We start from the raw sequence: 13,091 nt of genomic DNA on the forward strand, positions 1-13,091 counted from the left end.
AATGGGCTTAAAACTATTGAAATGATACCAGGATTTTGTTTTGTTTTGTTTTCCAATAAAATTTGTGACCTTTTATTTGCCTTTAGGTTTCTCAGCTTTTAGGGTTCACTCAGGTCATGGCAGTCAAAGATCTCATGGCAACCAGAATGGCCAGAAATTTACTTTTTCAAAACGAAAGTGGAGATTCTCACAATCACTTGACTTCTCTAGCTGGGGCTTTAAGATAACCAAATATTGGAAGACTTGTGATTAAAAAGCACAAGAGTTAGCAACTCTTTCCCCACTTCTAGTGAGGCAGGTGATCAGTTCTGTTGTTTAGGTTTGGCCCACTATAGGGCTTCAAATCCTGATGGCAACTTCAAGGCTTCTGAAGGACTCAGGGAGAGTTGGGCCCCAGCTCATTATCTCACACATCTCTTCTTTCACAAGGTCCAGAACCCCTCAAGGCCTTGTAGGGGAAACAGCAGAGGCTGTTTTCTTAAGATTGCCTAGCACTTTCATAAAACATTTTTGTTACCTTTCTTCAAAGTGCTCTCATGTCTCATTGCAACCTTAAAAACATTCTTTAATATTTTGATACAACGATACATACACAGCTCCTCCCCTTTGTGCATTTGTAACTTGTGGGAGGGGAGACTTCTGGGGAAAGCCATCCACATCCCTGTGCACATGACATTAGTGCAAGGAGTGAAAATTCTGCCCAGGACTTTGCAAATAAGCCCGCTAATGCTTTCTGTGTGACTGACTGTAGTCATTATTCCTAGAAATCACACCATAGGCTCTGTTTACCTTTTTCTATATATAAAATTATACAATGCAAAATAAAACTAGTTAATTAAAATCAAATCCAATTTTGCTTCTTGTTAAACTATTTGCTTAATGATAATGTTGCTCCACTGGTGAGCAGCAGCAGATTTTCAAGGGCTTGTAGGTCATTTTCCTGTTTGGATCAGGAATTGATGATATGGTAGGGTTACCATTCGTCCGGATTTACCCGGACATGTCCTCCTTTTTGTGCTAAAAATAGCGTCCGGGGGGAATTTGTAAATCACTCAAAATGTCCGGGATTTCCCCCCCAGGCAGAGCAGAGCGAGCGGCTGGGAGGGCTGCAGGAAAGTCACGGGCTGGACTCCGGAGCAGCTGTAGAGGAGCTCTTCCCCCCCCCCTCCCTCCCTCCCTGCATTCTGAGCCGGCAGCTCCTCCTCCCCGGCAGCCCCGCGCCCGGCTCCAGCAGCACTGTGTAGGGCCAGGGACCGGGTTTTGTTGTGCTGGGGAGCGCAGCCACGTGTCCGGCTCGCACAGAGCCCAACACCCTGTTCTGAGCAGCAGGGTAAGGGGGCCAGGGGGCAGGAGAAGGGGCACGGAGGTTCTGGAGGGGGCAGTCAAGAAACGGGGGGGGGGGTCGGGAGTTCAAGGGGGGGCTTTTTGGGGGGAGTGGAGAAAGTTTTGGGCAGTCAGGGTACAGGTAGGGGGTAGGGTCCTGGGGGCAGTTGGGGGGGTCTTAGGAGGGGGCAGTTAGGGGATAAGGAACAGGGAGGCTTAGGTAGGGGGTGGGGTTCTGGAGGGCAGTTAGGAGCAGGGGTCCCAGGAGGGGGCAGTCAGGGGACAAGGAGCGGGGGGGTGGGAGGTTGGGAGTTCTGGGGGGGAGCTGTCAGGGAGCAGGAGTGGGGAGAGGGATCGGAGCAGTCAGGGGACAGGGAGCGGAGGGGTTTAGATGGGTTGGGAGTTCTGGGGGGGGCTGTCAGGGGGTGGGGAGTGGTTGGATGGGGCGTGGGAGTCCCAGGGGTCTGTCTGGGGGTGGGGGTGTGGATAAGGGTTGGGGCAGTCGGGGACAAGAGGCAGGGAGGCTTAGATAGGGGGTGGAGTCCTGGGGGGCAGTTAGGGGCAGGGGTCCCAGGAGGGGGCAGTCAGGGGACAAGGAACGGGGGGAGGGTTGGGGGTTCTGGGGGGGCGGGAAGTGGGAGGGGCAGGGGCGGGGCTAGGGCGGGGCTCCTCCCGTCCTCTTTTTTTCTTGCTGAAATATGGTAACCCTATGATATGGAATAAGTTCATTTTATTTATTTATAAGATGTATATTTATGCTGTTTTCTGAAACACGGATGGTAAGAAACAGCACATAGGGAGAACCCCCAGGCCAGTCACCTTTGCCCAGTCCTGAAGTAGCTCTATTGCTTCTGTTTCTCCTCAGATGCAAATACACTCACACTTAGAAACTGACTGCTTGGCACTTACCATACACTAGGTTGGTCTATACACAAAAGTTACACTGCTTTAACTACTATGCTGGTATAAAAATGGTAAATTCCCCTGATGGGGATTGGTTACACTGGTATAAATTATTCCCCACATGGGAAGGTGATGAATCCATGAATAAGGCTAAAGTGAGTTAACCCATTCCACCTCCTTAACGACTTTCAGGATGCAGTGATTGCCTGACATCTTAACTCCTCTGTGATTAGTTTCACCTTGACTGATTACATCAACTACCTTTAATGGCAAACAGTTACGATATCTTCCTGCTTTGAGTTCCACAGGACAAACATGCATTGTGTAATGTATAGTCATTCCTGCTTCTTCTCACTTTTGTGTTTTCCTGTGTCTCTTTAAGAGCAGCTTCTCCTTTTTGCAGAGTTTGGCCATACACACGCAAACAACTTTTTTTCATATGTATGTGCTGGAAGGGGGCCCATTCACATTAGTTCACAAGTCAACATGTCATCAACTCATCACTCATAAATCCAGTACATAAAACACATTAGATTTATAGCTTTCAGATATAATCTACATATAGTTTTGTAGCTCATGGGCCTGACTACCCATGTGCAACAAATAAAGCAATTTACTTGTGACTGATGTGTAAACATGGGTCATCTTGCCCATGATGATGGTTGATTTCATCCTGTTCCTGATATAACGGAACATGGGGTTTTCAGTGAGCCATTTACAAACTCCCTTATGCAAACTGCTCAAGCAGCTGGTCCTTTGCCTGTCAGAATGAGAAGAGAGAATGTGCCATGTCATGTCAGAGAAGGTGTAATACCTCATTAGTCTCCATTTAAAATAAAAATCCTAGCAGCCACCCACTGGATGCGCTCAGACATGATTTTTCAATTACTTATTCAACCAAATTCTTTTTCATATATCACAGATGAATACCTTACCATGGACTCTTCAAATGCCATGTTTTAAAACTCAGCCATTGTTAAGTTATTGGGCAGGGAAGAAAGGGTCTGATAGTTTTTATAGCATTTTTTCCACCCTCACAAAACTCAAAAAGCAGATGGAACAATTTTATCTATTCATTCACCTTTCTGCAGAGAATAAGAGTTTTGGAAAAGAGTTTTAGCGAAAATGAAAAAGGGGCAATCCAATAAAAAATGTATTTCATTCATAATTATAGCATTGCTGCCAAGCAAATGTTGTAATAAGGTGGACCTATCTAAAACCCAACATTCCTATAGAAGTTCTAGTGCCTGTGTGTTTGTTTGTCTTCTAAACTGCTATAACAAACATTGTATGGTGTGGGGAGAGGAGAAAAGGAATTGTGTATAAGACATTTCTTTGCAGACCTAAGTGTTTGCTGGTTTTATTCTTAGGATTAAAAATGTGTAGTGTAAATCAGCAAGCTAACTCAGCCTACACACCGAAGGACACTCTCCAGCCATAGCATTCCAGTCCCCTTTTCTGCAGAACTCCAATTCCCACCCCCCTAAATAAACCTATAAAACACAAGCTTAACATGTCAATCATGCCCCTTCTCCTCTGACCAAGGTTCTCCTATAGTGGTCTATTTACTCTCTACAGGATTACACCACACAGGCCTGAGTCAAGTCAAGTCAAAGCAAGCCTGAATGCAGGACTACACTTCAAAGGTTCATATGTGATTTAGGTTCTCTCTCACACTCCCCCACACAGCGGCGGCTCCAGGCACCAGTGCTCCAAGCGCGTGCCTGGGGCAGCAAGCCGCAGGGGGTGCCCTGCCAGTCCCTGCAAGGGCGGCAGTCAGGCAGCCTTCAGCGGCATGCCCGCGGGAGGTGCACCGGTCCCGCGGATTTGGCGGCAATTCGGTGGCGGGTACGCCGAATCCGCGGGACCGGGGACCTCCTGCAGGCATGCTGAGGAAGGCTGCCTGCCTGCCGTGCTTGGGGCCGCAAAAAAGCTAGAGCCGCCCCAGTTCCCACAAACACTGCTACAAGAGTTTTCCTATGTCTTGCAGCACTTGCTGGCTTTTATGAGGACTAGGTGATCCTCAAGCTATCAGCTCATATTTGGCCTCACAATCTCTCCTGGGTGGCAGCTGATTAGTCACAGGTGGAGTGAAACCAAGGCCCCTTAAAGGGCCAGCCGGCCTGTGACAACATGTCAGTGGGGAGTGAAATACTGTGCCTATAATTTACCTATTCATGACCAAATGCTTATTTATGCTTATTTAGTGCTACAACTCATGCAGGCGAGAGTCTGTTTAAAGCCTTTGCAAGAAGCATGCAATGATTAATCTCCTTGGAGGAGAATGTGTTTTTCCCCTTGTATTTTGATAGGTGGCGGAAAAAATGTTTTGGTCTATAAGTGGGTTGAAGGAGAAAAGAATTAATGTAAAATCTGACTGGCTGGCTTTAAAGCAATTTCCCATCAAAGAGGAACAGGACTCTGTAGTAAAACCTGTCTTGTGCGGGGAACCAAGTTACAGTACCGCAGACTCCTGACATGTTTAACACACAGTTCAGTCTGCCATTACCCAGCCATATTTTAATTGTGGTCCTGAAGTATGCTATATCCGTGTGTTAAAGGAAGAGGAAACTCAGGGGAACGCAGCACCCTCTCTTCTGTTACCATACAAAGGAAGGGCTGCTCCTCCTCCTCTGCCTGGCTTGGAGGAGCAGTGCTTTTCCACAGCTCTCCCTCCTTGGCTTGTGCAGTGGGAGCTCCTCCCTCCTGTTTCAGTCTGCTTTAACCAGATATTTCTAGAGTCTCCAGAGCTGTAGCATACGGTTCGGGAGGATAGTCAAGACACAGTTTGGCCCCATCTCTGCTGGAGAACCCAACCAAGAAATGTGTGAGATAAATGCCTCAGAAATCAGGCCATTTATTGAGGTGCCTAAACCTGGAATCTCTCTGTTTTTAACCTAGACAAAGAGTAAAAACAAGTTCTCACCTCTCAGTAAGTTTCCATGTTAAAAATAATAGAAACACAGGAACTTCACCGATAGTGCCTTGATCACCTTAAGACATTGAGAATTTTCCTCCTTTATGTGATTGGGAAAGAGCAATTTTTTGAGTTTTCATGTTAAAACTGTTTGGCTTCAAGCTATCTAGATAAATGTGTGGCCTTCAATTTAGGTGCAAAAATTATAACTGAAAATACATTGAGATTGTATTAAAGTCACTACATGAGCCAAATCCTGCAAAACCTTAGCACATGAGTAATCCTTATTTACAAAAGTAGCCTTATTCATTCAGTTGGACTATACCCATGGGCAGTTCTTGGTGAAATTTTTTGTTCAAAGCTTTTTTTGACCAAAATATGCAGATTTGGGTCAACCAAAATATTTTTAAAATTTATGTCAAATTCAGAAAATTGTACTGGTAAAAAAAAAAGTCCAGAAAAATTAAAAACTTTTGTTTAGAAAATGTCAAAACAATGTTTTGATTTTCCAATTCAAAATTACGGTTTATTTAGAAATGTTTCAATTGTATTTTTAAAAAGTTAAAAACATAAAAAAGCCAAAAAATAAAACTAAATCTTTTGTTCCTCTTCTCCCATCCCCTTCTCACCCCATTTGTCACAAGCTGGAAAAATCAGTTATTTGCACAGCTGTATCCTCAATAGGGTGACCAGATGTCTCGATTTTATAATGACAGTCCCGATAGTCAGGGCTTTTTCTCATATAGAGACCTATTACCCCCTGTTCTGATTTTTCACACTTGCTATCTGGTCACCCTAACCCTCAAGCAACACTGCTTGTATGTGAGTGAGGGCTTACAAGGCCAAGACCCTATATTAAGCATGGATTTTTGCAATTATAAGTTCCAAAATATGGTTTACTGATTTTTCCCCCCTTTTGGCTGGCTGTCCCCAATCAGGCATGCCATGAATGCTTAGTTGGTCAAAAAGCAACTATCCACACAGAGGAGATATCTTTGGAAATGATCTCTGTATCTGGGAGGATTTGCATTCAGATAGTTGAAGCTATTGCAATCATCGTCCAGGAGGTGTCTCTATAATGCAGTATTGTTAGAGCTTCTTGAAGGGGGACATTTCTGAATAGCAGTTTACCCGCATATTAACCTTTTACAGTCTTTATCCAAATTTGTGCAAAGACATAAATCATGAAAAAGGGAGTCTCATTATTTTTCAGTTCATATTTAATTTTCTTAATTTATAGCCACTTCACTGAACCCCTGCAAAGTTTACAATGAAATCTATGATTTCCCTTTCACAAATACAACTGTAGAAATAATAATATCATATAATCCAATAAAAATATAAAAGGCAAACATTCCACAGTGGCAGTAGATTCACGTAGGTGCATCTCATAATTCTCTAATTGAATCTCTGTGTGTATCTTCTGTGACAAGCTTTAAATATGCACCTTGTCACTTTACTATGTAAGGAAGAGGCGAAGAGCCTTAATTTGGATAGATGGGCCTATCACAGCTCCTACTGGCTTTGCCAATGGGAGGCTCCATTTTGACTTACTTTATAGAGCTACTCCTGAAGCAATTCTGCACCAAAAAAAATTAAAATTCTGCTCCAAAAAAACGTGTGCACAATATTTTAAAATTCTGTAAAATACTGCATATTTTATTTGTCAAAATAACACCATATAATCATTCCAGTTTCAATTATTTTGGTAATTGCTTTCAAAATACCTGTCAACAAATATGTCTGTATCAATACAGGCAACAAAAAAGATTCAGGAAATATTTTTTGATAAATTGATTCCTTACTAGGCATATTAATACAGAACTTAGAGAAATAATTTATTTAAACTACAATACAGAGTTGTATTTCCCACCCCTCTCAGAAGCAGTGCAAAGGCTTGGGGAAGTCAGGGGTAACAAAGGAGGTGAGGGCAAGGAAAGTAATTGCTAGGTAGAAGCCTGGGACTGAACCTGGAGGGCTGTTGGGAGAAGTATGGAACAGTTGTGGGGTTTTTTTTTGGGGGGGGGGGATTGTTAGGGAGCTGGAGAGCCTCCCCCATGCAGACTCTGGCTGACCCCTCGCCACTCCTATTCAGTCAGGCACATCTGCCCCTGTCCCCATATGTCCCTGCACCCACCCTTCCCCCATCCCCATGTGGCCCTACTGTACCCCAACTCCCATTCAGCCCCTACCCCAGTCTGTCCCTCCCATTAGCCCTTCTGAACCCTAGTCTGTGATCCCCCAGCAGCCCTGTATGTCCCACTTTGTCTGTTCCCCTCATACGTGCCTGCTCATCTGGCCCCATAGGCAAGGCACTATGAGGAATGCAGCTTCTCCTCTCTCCCTATTGGCTGTTATGGCTGGTGAGTGGCTTCCCTCTATTCTGGTGCCACAGCAGCCCCTGGTGGGCAAAAGTCATAACTGCAGCACCACTGCAGCAGAATGTATTTTCTGCAGAGAAAAAAAATCTGTGGGGGACATGAATTCTGTGTGTTTGCGGTGGCACAGAATTCCCCCCCAGGAATAACAGAGCTAGTGCCTATGAACTGTCTACTGGGGTTCTGGTCTAAGTCTTGCTGTGCTAAGGTGCAGAATGTACAGACAGCACAGACAGCCATCACATGGAGGAGCTCAAATAAACGGTTAACTCACTTTAGTGAGAGGCAACGTGGACTAGTGGTTCAGAATTTTCATCTCAGTTCTGACTCCCACTGTGGTCACTTAGGTTCTTTGATTCAGTTTCCCATCTCTAGAAATAGGGATAATAATACCTCCCTACCTCACAGAAATGTTGTGAGGATTAGGTATTGTTTGTACAGCACTTTGAAAAATGTGAAATGCTAGATAAGTGTTGCTTATTATTAGTGTCTGGACGTCAACTGGAAGACAATCTAGAGCACAAGAGAGGGAAAAAAATTGGACTGGCGGTTTCATGATGTACAATATCTGAAGTCAAATGAACAAAGAACACTGGAGTCTCCCAGGAGGGCAATTTCTCATTCATACTGTTAATTGTGACTGGGAAAACGATACAGATGTCAGACCCACACACATTGCAGTGGTGCAGTCAAAACACATTCCTTTATTTATTTTATTGTATTTGTTTCTTCAGTTTTTTAAGAACACATTTCTAGGCACTTATCCAGTGCTCTGGGCATCTATCCCATCAATTAAAAAAGAACAAACAGACAAAAGAGTGCCCATAAATATATTCACCCCAATCCATGCTCCCCCCAGCAGGCCTTAACAAAAGCTGGTGGGGAATGGGCTTTTCAGCACCTACAAGGTTAAGAAATGCTGGCTCTGGCAAGGAGCAAAATCAGTTGCGGTTATTTTTTCCTATGTGGCTCCCAGCATGGGATGGGGGAGGAGTGATTTTGCAGCTGTTCCCTCACCTCTTCCCAAGAGGTATGTACAGCACAATCCATGGACAGTGCACTGAATGGATTTGGGCCTTTAAGAGGGAGGGATCTTGGTCTATTAGCATGGAGAAGGTATTTTAATTAATTATTTTAATTACTTATTAGAATTACAGTTGTGCTTAGTGGGCCCTTTGTTATAAGCCGGTGTGGCCAACTTGTGGCTCTGGAGCTACATGTGGTTTTTCAGAAGTTAATATGCTGCTCCTTGTATAGGCAACAACTCCGGGGCTGGAGCTATAGGCGGCAACTTTCCAGTGTGCCAGGGGGTGCTCACTGCTCAACCTCTGGCTCTGCCACAGGCCCTGCCCCCACTCCACCCCTTCCCGCCCCCTCCCCTGAGCCTGCCATGCCCTCGCTCCACCCCCTCTCCCCTTAAAGCCTCCTGCACACCATGAAACAGCTGATTGGGAGGTGCGGGGAGGGAGGGGTAGGTGCTGATTGGCGGGGCTGCCGGTGGATGTGAGGTGCTGGGAGCTGGGGCGAAGCTGATGAGGAGCTGCTGACATATTACTGTGGCTCTTTGGCAATGTACATTGGTAAATTCTGGCTCCAGGTTGGCCACCCCTGTTATAAGCTATGCACAAACGCATAGTAACAGATTGTCCCTACCCCAAATTGTTTATAACCCAAATAGACCAGAAAGACAAAGGTTGAGAGAAAATATTATCCCTCTTTATAAAGATGGGAAACTGAGGCATAGAGACATTAGGTGACTCATCCAAGAGCATACAGGAAGACTGGGGGAAGAGATAAGACTTGAACCCATGTATGCTGACCCCCACACTCGCATCTCAACCACCACCAACCTTCTGCCACTCTTAAAGATTAGAATCAATGCTAATGCTAGTCTTCTGTGGCACTCAACCATTCCAGACTACTGTACCCCTTTCAGGAGTCTGATTTGTTTTGCATACCCCAAAGTTTCACCTCATTTCAAAGCTACTTGCTTACAAAATCAGACATAAAACCACAAAAGTGTCATAGCTGACTATTACTAAAAAATTGCTTACTTTCTTATTTTTACCATATAAATGTAAAATAAATTGATTGGAATATAAATATTGTATTTAAATTTCAGTGTACAGTATATAGCGCAGTATTAACAAGTCATTGTCCGTATGAAATTTTAATTTGTACTGACTTCACTAGTTATAAAACTAGGCAAATATCTAGATGAGTTGAGGTACCCTCTGGTAACCTCTGCATACCCCCAGATGTATGCATACCCCTGGTTGAGAACACTGTTCTAAGCTATACTGTGGCAATTGTGTCTTCACTTATGCCTTAGACACAATGTGGGCAACAGCATAGTGATATTTACTGTTGATCTTTAATCTCCATGTCTCTCTGCTGGTCAGAGGCATCCCTATCATTTGAATATCTAGAATAATTCAGGGGCAGGATTGAGTTAATCGATGCCTAATTCAAAAATTAATAAGAAATTAAAGTGCCCTGCTGGTTTTTATAAACTCAGTCCATTTCTATCTCTCTCTTGGTGTGATTATTTGAAACTGATAGTATAAGACAGCATCCCTCACAATGTTTCCCATGTTTACCAAACATCTGGGTAGGTGCAGAAAAATCGTGATAGTATGAACCTCATTCCAATCAGTAAAATGAAAACTTAAACTCATCAGCATAAGTCAAGGTCCTTAGTGTTGTTTCTTACCATCCCAGAAACCTCTAGTCAGCTGGCATCCAGTTTGCATTAGCCATTGCCCGTGCTAAGAGTTGCACAGCCTAGAGGGTTCTTAAAACTCTTTCTGACAATACTGATGGAATCATTCCGACGTTAGTCAGATTATTCTTACAAGACAAGCAAAAATGTTAGCTATTGCATGTCTCCTTTTCTCAGCATCACTCCCACATACACTGGCATGTGAGTAGAAAGTGTTCGTTTAGCCTAGAGAAGAGTTTGTTGAAAGCAGATACTGCAAAGTTTGAGCCTTTTTAGAAAGGCTGTGCACATCTCCTGAAAATAATCTAACCACAGAAATAGAAACAACTCTTAATGCGCAATCACAACACAATAAAAGTCACACCCGTACTTCCTACCTTTGTCCTGATTGATTATGCTGTTTATAGGCCAGTTGAATTGCACCTTTACCTCCTTGCAGCCTGTCCTTTTGGCTCAGTCCTGCTCTTCAGATATCCAAGTGCAGCTATTGCATATGCCCACACGATCACAGGAGTGGATTTTACAAGATATGCAGCAATGCACATTTTAAGCTTTGAAATGTTTTCACAAAAGGGAATATACAGTTAAGAATATAACAGTATGCTTGTGTCTTTACTATAAGAAATATTTTTCCAAATAATCTCTTTGGGGCAGAGACTATTTGTTCTGTGGTTATACAGAGCCTAGCACAATGGGGCTCTGGTCCATGATTAGGGCTCCTAGGCCTACCACAATACCATTAATACATAATAATAATGGGGATAAAAGTGGACATTGTTCTCCTTAAAATTTGTATTAAATAAACATAAATCAAACACTTACTAGTTCTTCAGGGCATAGAGTGCGCCTTCCTCTGTGTTTGCAAGATACCCAGCATATTTTGCGTATGATTGTAATAAATAATAATAAACTCACTGGGCATTTATTTTAGGTGTGTTGTGTCCATGCATTCATTACCAGGAGAAAGACACTCTTTGTGTTGGGTGGGTTTTGGATCAGGCCCAAAAAGTGAATAGAACTGAAGTACATCAACTATTCTGTTTTTCTCCCCACTCAAGGATCCTCACAGCCCCAGTTATAGGCATAATGATTCTCCTCCACATTTTTGTCTGTACCTGCCTCACCCACATTGCAGCAACCCTCCCTCCCAGCCTCCATAAGGAAGGCTGGACAAAGTTCCCTTCAAAGCCCATCAATACTGCTCCTTCATTCTGTTGAAAGGGGAATCAGACAACAATACAAGGTGCTGCCTGTCTTCCATCTGCTGTGCATGCTGCCTTCACGACACTCTAGGTCCCTGCTGATCTGGGAACATGGACTGAGCTCTCATTTCTCTTATGATATGACAGGGTTGGAAAACTATTTTGCTTCCTTTAGAGATTTAAAATTATATGTATGTGTGTGTGCTACAGTAATCAGTTTTCACAAGAGCACCAACCTGGGCAACATTTAGATACTATGAACTCCTATGGGGCTAGTTCCTGGGGCAGCTAGCACATGCTAATGCATCTATGCTACTGTACCCCTGCTAGCTAAATTAAAGCTAGCATAGGTATGATGACTCATACTACAATCACACCATCACTTGCAGCATAGACATACCATAATATACAGATAGTGAAATGGAATATTGTTGAGCAGTTTCCATAGTGGCAAATCTCTCTCTGTATATATATATATAACAAAATAAAGCAATTAGTAGTGAATGAAGACTTGTTATGCAGTGCTAGGTTATTTGAATTGAAAGATGTGTATCTAAGTCCCCATTATAATCTGTAAAAACTTGAAGGAATACAACAGTTTTAGACTATGCAAGGCATAGACAAAGTTAGTAGCTTTCAGTGTTTCATTGTGTCATTATAGTTGTGCTTGATTACACAAAGAGTTTGAATTTAGGAAGAGGTTAGCATGTCCTGATCATTCCAAATACTATGTGAAAGGGATTCAAATAGTCAAATGTTGTCTCTAATTTTCTCTCCTAGGGTAGATCATCCAAAAATAACATTGAGTTGATTCTTACAGGCAGCCATTGAAGCTAAGTAGTTTAATGCCCTTCCATCTGTTAGTTTTGTCTTTCTTTGCATGGGCAAGGAGAATAATAGGCAAGTTTGTTGCTTGGTTATTTATTTATTTATTTATTGAATTGTCAGTCCCTAAAAGCCAGAGAAGGACAATCCAGATATCTTTATTGTCTATGGAGAATTATATTATAGTATGAAATCTGAATTAATTTTCCCCTCAGCAGGAGAACTGTTTAAAAATCTTTATTTATGTTGATGCATTTGAACTCAAATGTGTGACAAACAGTTGGGAGAAAGCCTCTTTCTGTGAAAGAGTCAGAAACCAAGAACGCTGCAGGTCAGAATACAGCCTGTGGTGATATCACTATCCCACCCTAGTTCTCTGGCCTTTGAGAGCATCTATCAGGAAAAAACAGGGTAGTCAAGACTTGACATTGATGATGTTTTGAAGCTTGAAAATCATACATAGGATACACCTACCTAGCCCTACCCCCCTTTTAAACAAACCAACCATATTACTTACCCCTGCCTCCTTCTCTTTCAACACAAACATATGAAGCCATCAGTAACAGGGAGAGCTGCTCCTTTAATAGCCCCACAGGGAGGAGGCAGGAGCAGCCAACCTTAACCCAGAGAGAAGCCCAGCAGACAGGTGCTGGGAATCAGGTGACCAGCACATGATTGGCCCACACTCTCAGCTGACAAGCAGGCCTGCAGGGGTCAGAAAGGATCCTACCTGGTAGCTACCAGAGCCAGAGGACCCCAGTCTGAATCTGGAACCAGACTGTTGGTGGCAGTGTTTTTATATGCTTTTCTTGCTTTGTCTG

Source organism: Malaclemys terrapin, chromosome 1 (genome assembly GCF_027887155.1).
Source record: "Malaclemys terrapin pileata isolate rMalTer1 chromosome 1, rMalTer1.hap1, whole genome shotgun sequence".
NCBI lineage: Eukaryota > Metazoa > Chordata > Testudines > Emydidae > Malaclemys > Malaclemys terrapin.